Here is a 14,812-nt window from a genome sequence, read left to right on the forward strand (position 1 = left end):
GTTTTGCATTTAGTCGCATCCCCTGTTCAGCGACTTTTTTAGTTTTGTGTAATGTTGTGAATAGTGATTAGCGACTAATTTTGCAATTTAATTGGCGATTTTTGTTTTGATAGTTAGAGTTGTTATTTTTGGCTGATTTTTTGTGTGGTAGTTTCTTTTGGTCCATATTTTGTGTGAAAAATACCAGGAGCATTTGGTGTGGCTGAATTTGAGAGAGACAAAAAATTTGGGAATTTGTTTTTAGCAAAACTTAAAACGGCCATAACTTTTGCTCTGGGTATCAGAATGACTATTATCCGGTCAATTGCCGTTTTAAACTTGAAAAATCAGCCGTTTACTAAGTTTTTTTTTAGTACTATTGTCTTATTTTTCTAAACTTTCCTTAGGCAGTTTTCATAGTTAGACTCTGAATTTTTGTTTGAAAATTTTTGTGCTATCTTTTCATGATTTTAGGGTATTGCTCACAAAATTTAAACTCATTTGGATATCGTTGGACTATAGTTGTAGTTTTAACCCTCCCCTGGTGCTTGTTTGAGAAACACATGATTTGTTGCATCTAGTGCACGACTAGGGGCAATCCAGGTGATTTACAACCCTTTGATCCTGAAATAGATAGAACCTTTCATAGATTAGTTAGGCATAGTGTGCATCCTAGTCATTCTGTGCATTTTGAGCATTCTGAGTATTTTGTTGTTGGTGATTCTGAATATTCTGATTTTGTGCATTCGACTACTAATTTTCATACTGAGAACATGGCTCAACCTCCACCTCGTGAGATGACTCTTAGGGAGATGGTTGCACCTGATTTTACTTATGAAAGCTTGTGCATTCAATATCCTGATGAGGGTGTTCCATATCTTCTCAACACTGGACTAATACATTTGTGGCCCAAGTTTCATGGTCTTGCAGGTGAAGATCCTCATAAGCATCTTAAGGAGTTCCATATTGTTTGTTCCACCATGAAGCCCCCTGATGTCCAAGAAGATCATATCTTTCTAAAAGCTTTTCCTCATTCTCTAGAGGGAGTGGCAAAAGATTGGCTATACTACCTTGCTCCTAGGTCCATTTCCAGCTGGGATGACCTTAAGAGGGTGTTCTTGGAGAAATTCTTCTCTACATCTAGGACCACTGCCATCAGAAAAGACATTTCAGGCATCAGGCAACTTAGTGGGGAGAGCTTGTATGAGTACTAGGAAAGATTCAAGAAATTATGTGCAAGTTGCCCTCACCACCAGATTTATGAGCAACTCCTTCTTCAATATTTCTATGAAGGACTTAGCAACATGAAGAGGAGTATGATTGATGTTGCCAGTGGTGGAGCTCTTGGTGATATGACCCCTGTTGAGGCTAGGAACTTGATTGAGAAGATGGCTTCCAACTCCCAACAATTCAATGCAAGAAATAATGCTATTTTCCTTAGAGGAGTCCATGAGATGGCCACGAATTCATCTTCATCTACTGAAAATAAAAAGCTTGAGGGAAAACTTGATGCCTTGGTCAACCTAGTAACTTAGCTTGCCATGAATAAGAAATCTGCACCTGTTGCAAGAATCTGTGGTCTATGTTCTTCTGCAGATCACCATACAGATCTCTGTCCTTCTTTGCAGCAATCTAGAGTCAATGAGCAACCTGAAGCTTATGCTGCAAACATTTATAATAGACCTCCTCAGCAGTAAAACCAACAACAGCAGAATAATTATGACCTTTCAAGCAACAGATACAATCCAGGTTGGAGGAATCATCCAAATATGAGATGGACAAGTCCTCCACAACAACAACAGCCTGTCCCTCCTTTCTAGAATGTTGTTGGTCCAAGCAGGCCATATGTTCCTCCTCCAATGCAGCAACAGCAGCAGCAGGCACAACAAAGACAACAAGCAACTGAGGCTCCTCCTCAACCTTCCTTAGAAGAGTTAGTGAGGTCAATGACCATCCATAATATGCAATTTCAACAAGAGACAAGAGCCTCCATTCAGAGTCTAATAAATCAGATAGGGCAGATGGCTACTCAGTTGAACCAAGCTCAGTCCCAAAATTCTGACAAATTGCCTTCACAGACTGTGTAGAATCCGAAAAATGTGAGTGCCATCACCTTGAGGTCTGGCAACCAAATTCAAGTGCCCCCACCAGTAGTAGCACCTGCACCTGAACCTGTCAAGCTTCATTCTAAACCTGAAAAAAAAGATGAGATAATTGCACAAAAGAGGAAGCTTCCTGATCAGGGAGCTAACAAAAATTTTCATGCATGTGGACCTTCTTCTTGTAGCTCTGACTTGCAGCAGCCTCCTATCCCTCTTCCATTTCCACATAGAGCAATTCCCAACAAAAAAATGGAAGAAGTGGAAAAGGAGATCTTGGAGACCTTCAAGAAAGTAGAGGTGAACATACCTCTACTAGATGTCATCAAGCAGATTCCAAGATATGCCAAGTTTCTAAAGGAGCTATCCACCCACAAAAGGAAGCTCAAAGGCAATGAAAGGATTAGCATGAAATTTGTTCCTCACATTCCTGAGAAATGTAAGGACCCAGGTACTTTATGTATACCTTGCATTATTGGGAACAATAAATTTGAGAATTCCATGCTAGATCTTGGAGCATCAGTTAGTGTCATGCCTCTGTCCATTTTCATTTCTTTATCTCTTGGACCTTCGCAATCTACAGATGTGGTGATTCATTTGGCAAATAGAAGTGTTACTTACCCCGCAGGTTTCATAGAGGATGTGTTGGTTCGGGTTGGTGAACTTATTTTTCCTGTTGTTTTTTATGTTCTTAATATGGAAGAGGGATTTTCCCATGGTTCAGTTCCAATTATTTTAGGCAGGCCATTTATGAAAATAGCCCGAACCAAGATAGATGTTTATGTTGGCACATTGTCTATGGAATTTGGTGATATTGTTGTTCATTTTAACATTCTTGATGCCATGAAACATCCATCTGAGGATCATTCTGTTTTTCGTCTTGAGATAATTGATCAGATTGTTGATGATTATATGTTTGATTTTGATTCTGTTCTTCATGGTAGGAAACATTCATTTTTATCTGATCTGCATACTTGTCACTCCTTATGCATTGAATCTGAATCTAAATTTGAATTTGATCCTGTATCTGATTTTTATGCTGAGAGTGAATTTGAATTTGAGTTTGGTTTTGATTTTCTGGGTGTTGTACCTCTTGATGTTGATTTTTTAGAGTCAGAATGCACTATCCATGTTGCAGGAAGTACGTATACTTCTGAATTTCTTGTGAATCAAGGGGAAACAACATGTTTTAATTCTGTTATTTTCTAATTCAAAATTGCTTGTTGTTTAATTTACAAAAACAAACAACCCCCCTAGTTTGTTACTATTTTATTACTATCTATTATGAATGTTTGGTTGACCATTGCTCGTTGGCAGACGACCTAGGATCACTTCCTAGATACTGCATTTTTAATGTTTATTTGATTCGGGTACGGCCTTGATCAGCTGGGCTTAGCGGGAAAGGATGCGCTAAGCGCCAACATCGTTCTGTTTTGAAATCACTGGAAGTGTGCTTAGCGCAAGTAGTGGCGCTAAGCTTGAATCACTCATTGTAAGTTGAAGCTTGATGTTACGCTAAGTCTCGCATCTCAGGCTAAGCGCATATTGCAGAAAGATTTTTGGTGTTGCAGAAAGCGCTAAGCGCCGCCTGTCGCGCTAAGCCCCAAATGCTTACGGGATTTTACAACTTCAAGTTGGGCTTAGCACGAGGCTAGGCTAAATGCTAGTGTTTTAAACTTAAACATCACGTTGGCACGCTAAGCGCGCCATACAAAATTCAGTTTTTAAAAAGCAAAGGCAGAGGCACTTGGGTCCCTACCCTTGCACCCAAACCTCTCCACCTTCTCATCTCTAAGCATTCTTTTGCTTTCTATTGTGTGTGTACTACTTCTCTGCATCATTTTTGCTTCATTTCAAAGACAATCCAAGTAACTTAGCATACTTCTATTTTTTACTTTTCATGCTTCAAACCTTAGGATAGTTGATTTATGGTTTTCGTGGTTAGTTGTTGTTAGGTAAGTTACTTAGTTTTAGGGTTAGGTATTTTAGGACTTTAGGTAGTTTAGAAGTCCATTAGGGGCAATGTGGCTGAAAGGGGTGAAAACCCTTGTGTGTATTTTTGGGAATTGCGATGAACGCGCCAAGCGCGCCTGCTGTGCTTAGCCTGTTCATCACAACCGTTAAATTTCTTTAAGATTTCTGATGATTGCGCTAAGCGGACTATGTCGCGCTAAGCGCGTTCATCGTGGCTGTTGAACCAAAACAATGCAGACGCTAAGCGTGCCTGTGCACTAAGTGTCAATAGTATACTGAGATACTCAGAGTAGTTCAGGCGCTAAGCCCAGCTTGTTGAGCTAAGCACCACTTAGGTTCTGTTTCTTTACCTTTGTAATAAGGCTAAGCGCAGCTGTGCGCTAAGCCTGAGTGTTTTCCTGTTGAGTCTGAGCTAAGCGCTAGCATGCTGCGCTAAGCTCCAGTCCTCTATTGTTTCTAAAATTGTAGACTTAGGTTAAGCGCAGCTGTGCGCTAAGCCTATTCTACAAAAAAAAAAAAAATATTTTATGTGTCTTTGAGCTAAGTGCCAGCTTGTTACGCTTAGCGCTTCAGTTAATTTCATAAGGCGCGCTAAGCTCAGCATGCTGCGCTAAGCGCCTAGATCTGTTTCTAGTTTAAATTTTTCTGCTTTCTTGGGAATAAACTTGTACTAATCTCTTTTGTTTTGTCTTGTTAGTGCTTAGCTCTACTGAGTTTTAAAAGATTGGCTAAGATTTTGTTAAAACATAAGCACTTAGACAATGAAGGAAAGCTGGAGTTGCTGCACATGATGTCCAACGTTATGTCAAGGAATAAGATCGGGCTGCACAATGCACAAGGCAAGATAAAATGTCAAATGAAGAATTGAAGCTGCAGGATCCACGATGTCGGATACAATGTCCAGGACATCCTGCCCGAAAATACTGGAATTGCTAAAAGCATTGAAGCTGCAGGATCCACGATGTCGGATACAATGTCCAGGACATCCTGCCCGAAAATACTGGAGTTGCTAAAAGCATTGAAGCTGCAGGATCCACGATGTCGGATACGATGTCCAGGACATCTTGCCCGAAAATACTGGACATATAAATCTGTTATATCTTTAACAGATTATTGTGCAGTTAGCAAGAGATTAGATGATCTATCTTCTGGAACGAATTAAAAGATAATTAAAGTTCGAATTACAAACTAGAAGAGTTCGTTCAGGGAATAAAGATTAAAGATAAAAACTAAAAGATCAAACTGTATCTTTTAGATCTTTAAGTGCAGATTTTCAGGAAAAAAGATAGATCTCATCCAGCACAAGTTTGTTGCAGCCCAGAGACGCACACTGCTATATAAACATGGAGGCTGCACGAGTTCTGTACCAAGTCCGGGATTGAAGAGTTATTTTGTGAGTTTTGGGACTTGAGTGTTTTGTGAGCCACCTTGATGGTACCCTAACATCAAGTGTTGGACCTGAGTGTGTAGAGTTGATCTCTAGTGTGTAGAGTTGATCTCTAGTGTGTAGGGTTGATCCCTTTTGTTCAGAGAGCAATCTCTGGTGTGTTTTTGATTTATTTGTAAACACGGGAGTGTGGTTGAGAGGGAGTGAGCGGGGTTCTCATATCTAAGAGTGGCTCTTAGGTAGAGGTTGCACGGGTAGTGGTTAGGTGAGAAGGTTGTAAACAGTGGCTGTTAGACCTTGAACTAACACTATTTTAGTGGATTTCCTCCCTGGCTTGGTAGCCCCCAGATGTAGGTGAGGTTGCACCGAACTGGGTTAACAATTCTCTTGTGTTATTTACTTGTTTAATCTGTTCACACACTCAAATATAACCTGCATGTTCTGAAGCGTGATGTCGTGACATCCTGTACGACATCTGGCCTTGGTATCAGAATTTCATTTGGTATCAGAGCGGGCACTCGAAATCACTGAGTGAGATCTAGGGAGATAAATTCTGATGAACATGGAGAAAGAAGGAGGACCAGTGAACAGACCACCAATTCTTGATGGAACCAACTATGAATACTGGAAAGCAAGGATGGTGGCCTTTCTCAAATCACTGGATAGCAGAACCTGGAAAGCTGTCATCAAAGGCTGGGAACATCCCAAGATGTTGGACACAGAAGGAAAGCCCACTAATGAATTGAAGCCAGAAGAAGACTGGACAAAAGAAGAAGACGAATTGGCACTTGGAAACTCCAAAGCTTTGAATGCTCTATTCAATGGAGTTGACAAGAATATCTTCAGACTGATCAACACATGCACAGTGGCCAAGGATGCATGGGAGATCCTGAAAACCACTCATGAAGGAACCTCCAAAGTGAAGATGTCCAGATTGCAACTATTGGCCACAAAATTCGAAAATCTGAAGATGAAGGAGGAAGAGTGTATTCATGACTTCTACATGAACATTCTTGAAATTGCCAATGCTTGCACTGCCTTGGGAGAAAGAATGACAGATGAAAAGCTGGTGAGAAAGATCCTCAGGTCTTTGCCTAAGAGATTTGACATGAAAGTCACTGCAATAGAGGAGGCCCAAGACATTTGCAACATGAGAGTAGATGAACTCATTGGTTCCCTTCAAACCTTTGAGCTAGGACTCTCGGATAGGACTGAAAAGAAGAGCAAGAATCTGGCGTTCGTGTCCAATGATGAAGGAGAAGAAGATGAGTATGACCTGGATACCGATGAAGGGCTGACTAACGCAGTTGTGCTCCTTGGAAAACAGTTCAACAAAGTGCTGAACAGAATGGACAGGAGGCAGAAACCACATGTCCGGAACATCCCTTTCGACATCAGGAAAGGCAGTGAATACCAGAAAAGGTCAGATGAAAAGCCCAGTCACAGCAAAGGAATTCAATGCCGTGGGTGTGAAGGCTTTAGACACATCAAAGCTAAATGTCCCACTCATCTCAAGAAGCAGAGGAAAGGACTTTCTGTATGTCGATCTGATGATACAGAGAGTGAACAAGAAAGTGATTCTGACAGAGATGTGAATGCACTCACTGGGAGATTTGAATCTGCTGAAGATTCAAGTGATACAGACAGTGAAATCACTTTTGATGAGCTTGCCACATCCTATAGAGAACTATGCATCAAAAGTGAGAAGATTCTTCAGCAAGAAGCACAACTGAAGAAGGTCATTGCAAATCTGGAGGCTGAAAAGGAGGCACATGAAGAGGAGATCTCTGAGCTTAAAGGAGAAGTTGGTTTTCTGAACTCTAAACTGGAAAACATGACAAAATCAATAAAGATGCTGAATAAAGGCTCAGATACGCTTGATGAGGTGCTACAGCTTGGAAAGAATGTTGGAAACCAGAGAGGACTTGGATTTAATCCTAAGTCTGCTGGCAGAACAACCATGACAGAATTTGTTCCTGCCAAAAACAGCACTGGAGCCACGATGTCACAACATCGGTCTCGACATCATGGAACGCAGCAGAAAAGGAGCAAAAGAAAGAAGTGGAGGTGTCACTACTGTGGCAAGTATGGTCACATAAAGCCCTTTTGCTATCATTTACATGGCCATCCACATCATGGAACTCAAAGTAGCAGAAGTGGAAGGAAGATGGTGTGGGTTCCAAAACACAAGACTGTTAGTCTTGTTGTTCATACCTCACTTAGAGCATCAGCTAAGGAAGATTGGTACCTAGATAGCGGCTGTTCCAGACACATGACAGGAGTCAAAGAATTCCTGGTGAACATTGAACCTTGCTCCACTAGCTATGTGACATTTGGAGATGGCTCTAAAGGAAAGATCACTGGAATGGGAAAGCTAGTCCATGATGGACTTCCTAGTCTGGACAAAGTACTGCTGGTGAAGGGACTGACTGCAAACTTGATCAGCATCAGTCAGCTGTGTGATGAAGGATTCAATGTAAACTTCACAAAGTCAGAATGCTTGGTGACAAATGAGAAGAGTGAAGTTCTAATGAAGGGCAGCAGATCAAAAGACAACTGCTACCTATGGACACCTCAAGAAACCAGTTACTCCTCCACATGTCTATCCTCCAAAGAAGATGAAGTCAGAATATGGCATCAAAGATTTGGACATCTGCACTTAAGAGGCATGAAGAAAATCATTGACAAAGGTGCTGTTAGAGGCATTCCCAATCTGAAAATAGAAGAAGGCAGAATCTGTGGTGAATGTCAGATTGGAAAGCAAGTCAAGATGTCCCACCAGAAGCTTCAACATCAGACCACGACCAGGGTGCTAGAACTACTTCACATGGACTTGATGGGGCCTATGCAAGTTGAAAGCCTTGGAGGAAAGAGGTATGCCTATGTTGTTGTGGATGATTTCTCCAGATTTACCTGGGTCAACTTTATCAGAGAGAAATCAGACACCTTTGAAGTATTCAAGGAGTTGAGTCTAAGACTTCAAAGAGAAAAAGACTGTGTCATCAAGAGAATCAGGAGTGACCATGGCAGAGAGTTTGAAAACAGCAAGTTTACTGAATACTGCACATCTGAAGGCATCACTCATGAGTTCTCTGCAGCCATTACACCACAACAGAATGGCATAGTTGAGAGGAAAAACAGGACTTTGCAAGAGGCTGCTAGGGTCATGCTTCATGCCAAAGAACTTCCCTATAATCTCTGGGCTGAAGCCATGAACACAGCATGCTACATCCACAACAGAGTCACACTTAGAAGAGGGACTCCAACCACACTGTATGAAATCTGGAAAGGGAGGAAGCCAACTGTCAAGCACTTCCACATCTTTGGAAGTCCATGTTATATTTTGGCAGATAGAGAGCAAAGGAGAAAGATGGATCCCAAGAGTGATGCAGGAATATTCCTGGGATACTCTACAAACAGCAGAGCATATAGAGTATTCAATTCCAGAACCAGAACTGTGATGGAATCCATCAATGTGGTTGTTGATGATCTAACTCCAGCAAGAAAGAAGGATGTCGAAGAAGATGTCAGAACATCGGGAGACAATGTAGCAGATACAGCTAAAAGTGCAGAAAATGCAGAAAACTCTGATTCTGCTACAGATGAATCAAACATCAATCAACCTGACAAGAGACCCTCCATTAGAATCCAGAAGATGCACCCCAAGGAGCTGATTATAGGAGATCCAAACAGAGGAGTCACTACAAGATCAAGGGAGATTGAGATTGTCTCCAACTCATGTTTTGTCTCCAAAATTGAGCCCAAGAATGTGAAAGAGGCACTGACTGATGAGTTCTGGATCAATGCTATGCAAGAAGAATTGGAGCAATTCAAAAGGAATGAAGTCTGGGAGCTAGTTCCGAGACCCGAGGGAACTAATGTGATTGGCACCAAGTGGATCTTCAAGAACAAAACCAATGAAGAAGGTGTTATAACCAGAAACAAGGCCAGACTTGTTGCTCAAGGCTACACTCAGATTGAAGGTGTAGACTTTGATGAAACGTTCGCCCCAGTTGCTAGACTTGAGTCCATCAGATTGTTACTTGGTGTAGCTTGCATCCTCAAATTCAAGCTGTACCAAATGGATGTGAAGAGCGCGTTTCTGAATGGATACCTGAATGAAGAAGCCTATGTGGAGCAGCCAAAGGGATTTGAAGATCCAACTCATCCAGATCATGTATACAGGCTCAAGAAGGCTCTCTATGGATTGAAGCAAGCTCCAAGAGCTTGGTATGAACGGCTAACAGAGTTCCTTACTCAGCAAGGGTATAGGAAGGGAGGAATTGACAAGACTCTCTTTGTCAAACAAGATGCTGAAAACTTGATGATAGCACAGATATATGTTGATGACATTGTGTTTGGAGGGATGTCGAATGAGATGCTTCGACATTTTGTCCAACAGATGCAATCTGAATTTGAGATGAGTCTTGTTGGAGAGCTGACTTATTTTCTGGGACTCCAAGTGAAGCAGATGGAAGACTCCATATTCCTCTCACAAAGCAAGTATGCAAAGAACATTGTCAAGAAGTTAGGGATGGAGAATGCCAGCCATAAAAGAACACCTGCACCTACTCACTTGAAGCTGTCAAAAGATGAAGCTGGCACCAGTGTTGATCAAAGTCTGTACAGAAGCATGATTGGGAGCCTACTATATTTAACAGCTAGCAGACCTGACATCACCTATGCAGTAGGTGTTTGTGCAAGATATCAAGCCAATCCCAAGATAAGTCACTTGAATCAAGTAAAGAGAATTCTGAAATATGTAAATGGCACCAGTGACTATGGGATTATGTACTGTCATTGTTCAGGTTCAATGCTGGTTGGGTATTGTGATGCTGATTGGGCTGGAAGTGCAGATGACAGAAAAAGCACTTCTGGTGGATGTTTCTATTTGGGAAACAATCTTATTTCATGGTTCAGCAAGAAGCAAAACTGTGTGTCCCTATCTACTGCTGAAGCAGAGTATATTGCAACAGGAAGCAGCTGTTCACAACTAGTTTGGATGAAGCAGATGCTGAAGGAGTACAATGTCGAACAAGATGTCATGACATTGTACTGTGACAACATGAGTGCTATTAATATTTCTAAAAATCCTGTGCAACACAGCAGAACCAAGCACATTGACATTAGACACCACTATATCAGAGAGCTTGTTGATGATAAAGTTATCACACTGGAGCATGTTGACACTGAGGAACAAATAGCAGATATTTTCACAAAGGCATTGGATGCAAATCAGTTTGAAAAACTGAGGGGCAAGCTGGGCATTTGTCTGCCAGAGGAATTATAGCAACTACTGCTATCTGAACGTGCTCAAACATCTCACTTAACATTAATAGCACGTTCACTACTGAGGCAAAACAAATTCGACCGTTGCTTCACACGTCCCTCTACATTCCTCATTCAAACTTATATTTTCGTGGTAATCTCGTTTTCAGCATTCCCCAACAGCTCTCAGAGATTTACGAAATCATTCCAAAGGCTCTGCACTACCATGGCTACCTCACCAAAAGAAACTTCAGCTCCTGGTTCACCCTCTGTACCATCATCTCCATCATCCACCAAAGCACCATCTAACCAGGAACGACCTGAATTCAATATCCAGCCCATACAAATAATTCCTGGTCAAGCCCCTGTTCCTGAGAAACTGGTCCCCAAACGACAACAGGGAGTGAAGATTTCTGAAAACCCTAGCCTTGCAACAAGTCCTAGGGAAGTAGACACGGAGATGGACAAGAAGATCCGCAGTATTGTGAGTAACATTCTGAAAAATGCTTCTGTTCCTGATGCTGATGAAGATGTTCCAACATCTTCCACCCCAGATGTTGCTGTTCCTGATGCTGAGAAAGATGTTCCAACATCTTCCACCCCAAATGCTGAAGCCGTCTCTTCACCCAGCAAAGAGGAACAAGCCACAGAGGAGACCCCTGCACCACGGGCACCAGAACCTGCTCCAGGTGACCTCATTGACCTTGAAGAAGTAGAATCTGATGAGGAACCCATTGCCAACAGGTTGGCACCTGGCATTGCAGAAAGACTTCAAAGCAGAAAGGGAAAAACCCCCATTAAGAGGTCTGGACGAATCAAGACTATGGCACAGAAGAAGAGCACTCCAATCACTCCTACCACATCCAGAAGGAGCAAAGTTGCAATCCCTTCCAAGAAGAGGAAAGAAATTTCCTCATCTGATTCTGATGATGATGTCGAACTAGATGCCTCGACATCAAAGAGGGCCAAGAAATCTGGGAAAAAGGTGCCTGAAAATGTCCCTGATGCACCATTGGACAACATCTCATTCCACTCCATTGGCAATGCTGAAAGGTGGAAATTCGTGTATCAACGCAGACTTGCCTTGGAAAGAGAACTGGGAAGAGCTGCCTTGGATTGCAAGGAGATCATGGACCTCATCAAGGCTGCTGGACTGCTGAAAACTGTCACCAAGTTGGGAGATTGTTATGAAAGCCTAGTCAGGGAATTCATTGTCAACATTCCCTCTGACATAACAAACAGAAAGAGTGATGAGTATCAAAGAGTGTTTGTCAGAGGAAAATGTGTTAGATTCTCCCCTGCTGTGATCAACAAATACCTGGACAGACCAACAGATGGAGTGGTGGATATTGCTGTCTCTGAGCATCAAATTGCCAAGGAAATCACTGCCAAACAGGTGCAGCATTGGCCAAAGAAAGGGAAGCCTTCTGCAGGGAAGCTAAGTGTGAAATATGCAATCCTGCACAGGATTGGAGCTGCAAACTGGGTACCCACCAATCATACGTCCACTGTTGCCACAGGTTTGGGTAAATTTCTGTATGCTGTTGGAACCAAGTCCAAATTTAATTTTGGAAACTATATTTTTGATCAAACTGTTAAGCATTCAGAATCTTTTGCTGTCAAATTACCCATTGCCTTCCCAACTGTATTGTGTGGCATTATGTTGAGTCAACATCCCAATATTTTAAACTACACTGACTCTGTGATGAAGAGAGAATCTCCTCTATCCCTGCATTACAAGCTGTTTGAGGGGACACATGTCCCAGACATTGTCTCGACATCAGGGAAAGCCGCTGCTTCAGGTGCTGTGTCCAAGGATGCTCTGATTGCTGAACTCAAGGACACATGCAAGGTGCTGGAAGCAACCATCAAAGCCACCACAGAGAAGAAGATGGAGCTGGAACGGCTGATCAAAAGGCTCTCAGAAAGTGGCATTGATGATGGCGAAGCAGCTGAGGAAGAAGAAGAAGCAGCTGAGGAAGAAGAAGAAGCAGCTGAGGAAGAAGAAGAAGTAGCTGAGGAAGAGGAAGATGCAGCAGAGGATACAGCATCAGATGATGATTCTGAAGCCACCCCATGATCATCAGACCTTTATTCTTGCTTTTTACTTTTACTAGCTAAAGGGGCATGTCCTTTGAACACTTGATTACTATTGGTCTGTAATATTTGCACCTTAAGTTCATGCATTCTACTTTTGTCAAATTCTGTCTAAAAAGGGGGAGTAATGGTATTAATATGTATGCAATAGTAGTATTATGCATGATGTATGATTTTGAGCAGTAGGATACGATGTATGCATGCATGATTGATACGATGTATGGCAGTAGGATACGATGTATGCATGATTCATGATTTTGAGGGGGAGTTGTATGTATATGATTTTGAGGGGGAGACTGCTGCTGCTGATGATGACTGATGTAAGCTACTGGAACTACTAGCAGCTGATAGAAGATGCTGCAGTAAGAGCATGCTGCTGCTGATGATGACGGATGTCACATGAGATGTCTTGACATCCTAGAAAAGACTAGTAGCTGATAGAAGATGTTGCAGTGAACTGCTTCACAGCAGTAAGAGCATGAAGACAGGGGGAGCAGAAAGCTGATGTCACGTGAGATGTCTTGACATCCTGGAAACGACTTGCAACTTGTCTAAACTACAGATTCCGCTGTGCTTGATTACTCTGATAATGAAAGTTGCTGATCCCACTTGCATAACTGCTCGTACCTGCTCAGGAAGTGTCTAAGTATGTTTTAGACAAAATTTGCCAAAGGGGGAGATTGTTAGTGCTTAGCTCTACTGAGTTTTAAAAGATTGGCTAAGATTTTGTTAAAACATAAGCACTTAGACAATGAAGGAAAGCTGGAGTTGCTGTACATGATGTCCAACGTTATGTCAAGGAATAAGATCGGGCTGCACAATGCACAAGGCAAGATAAAATGTCAAATGAAGAATTGAAGCTGCAGGATCCACGATGTCGGATACAATGTCCAGGACATCCTGCCCGAAAATACTGGAATTGCTAAAAGCATTGAAGCTGCAGGATCCACGATGTCGGATACAATGTCCAGGACATCCTGCCCGAAAATACTGGAGTTGCTAAAAGCATTGAAGCTGCAGGATCCACGATGTCGGATACGATGTCCAGGACATCTTGCCCGAAAATACTAGACATATAAATCTGTTATATCTTTAACAGATTATTGTGCAGTTAGCAAGAGATTAGATGATCTATCTTCTGGAACGAATTAAAAGATAATTAAAGTTCGAATTACAAACTAGAAGAGTTCGTTCAGGGAATAAAGATTAAAGATAAAAACTAAAAGATCAAACTGTATCTTTTAGATCTTTAAGTGCAGATTTTCAGGAAAAAAGATAGATCTCATCCAGCACAAGTTTGTTGCAGCCCAGAGACGCACACTACTATATAAACATGGAGGCTGCACGAGTTCTGTACCAAGTCCGGGATTGAAGAGTTATTTTGTGAGTTTTGGGACTTGAGTGTTTTGTGAGCCACCTTGATGGTACCCTAACATCAAGTGTTGGACCTGAGTGTGTAGAGTTGATCTCTAGTGTGTAGAGTTGATCTCTAGTGTGTAGGGTTGATCCCTTTTGTTCAGAGAGCAATCTCTGGTGTGTTTTTGATTTATTTGTAAACACGGGAGTGTGGTTGAGAGGGAGTGAGCGGGGTTCTCATATCTAAGAGTGGCTCTTAGGTAGAGGTTGCACGGGTAGTGGTTAGGTGAGAAGGTTGTAAACAGTGGCTGTTAGACCTTGAACTAACACTATTTTAGTGGATTTCCTCCCTGGCTTGGTAGCCCCCAGATGTAGGTGAGGTTGCACCGAACTGGGTTAACAATTCTCTTGTGTTATTTACTTGTTTAATCTGTTCACACACTCAAATATAACCTGCATGTTCTGAAGCGTGATGTCGTGACATCCTGTACGACATCTGGCCTTGGTATCAGAATTTCATGTCTTATATTTTGTAGGTGGCTTCTAGGAAAAGAAAGACACCCTCTACACCTACCCAAGCCAGATTTGATAGATCCAGATTCACTTCCCAAGAGGCTTGGGAGAGATACACTGACGTTGTTGTGCCTCATAA

At 41.9% G+C, this 14,812-nt stretch overlaps 1 non-coding gene across 1 annotated transcript; it reads right to left on the bottom strand.

Moving 5' to 3' along the window:
• Positions 1-1,130: 1,130 nt before the first annotated feature.
• On the bottom strand, positions 1,131-1,237 carry LOC114388778. Its single transcript, XR_003661573.1, has one exon. It is a non-coding gene; the product is annotated as a small nucleolar RNA R71 (small nucleolar RNA).
• Positions 1,238-14,812: the final 13,575 nt, after the last annotated feature.

Source organism: Glycine soja, chromosome 15 (genome assembly GCF_004193775.1).
Source record: "Glycine soja cultivar W05 chromosome 15, ASM419377v2, whole genome shotgun sequence".
Classification (NCBI taxonomy): Eukaryota; Viridiplantae; Streptophyta; class Magnoliopsida; order Fabales; family Fabaceae; genus Glycine; species Glycine soja.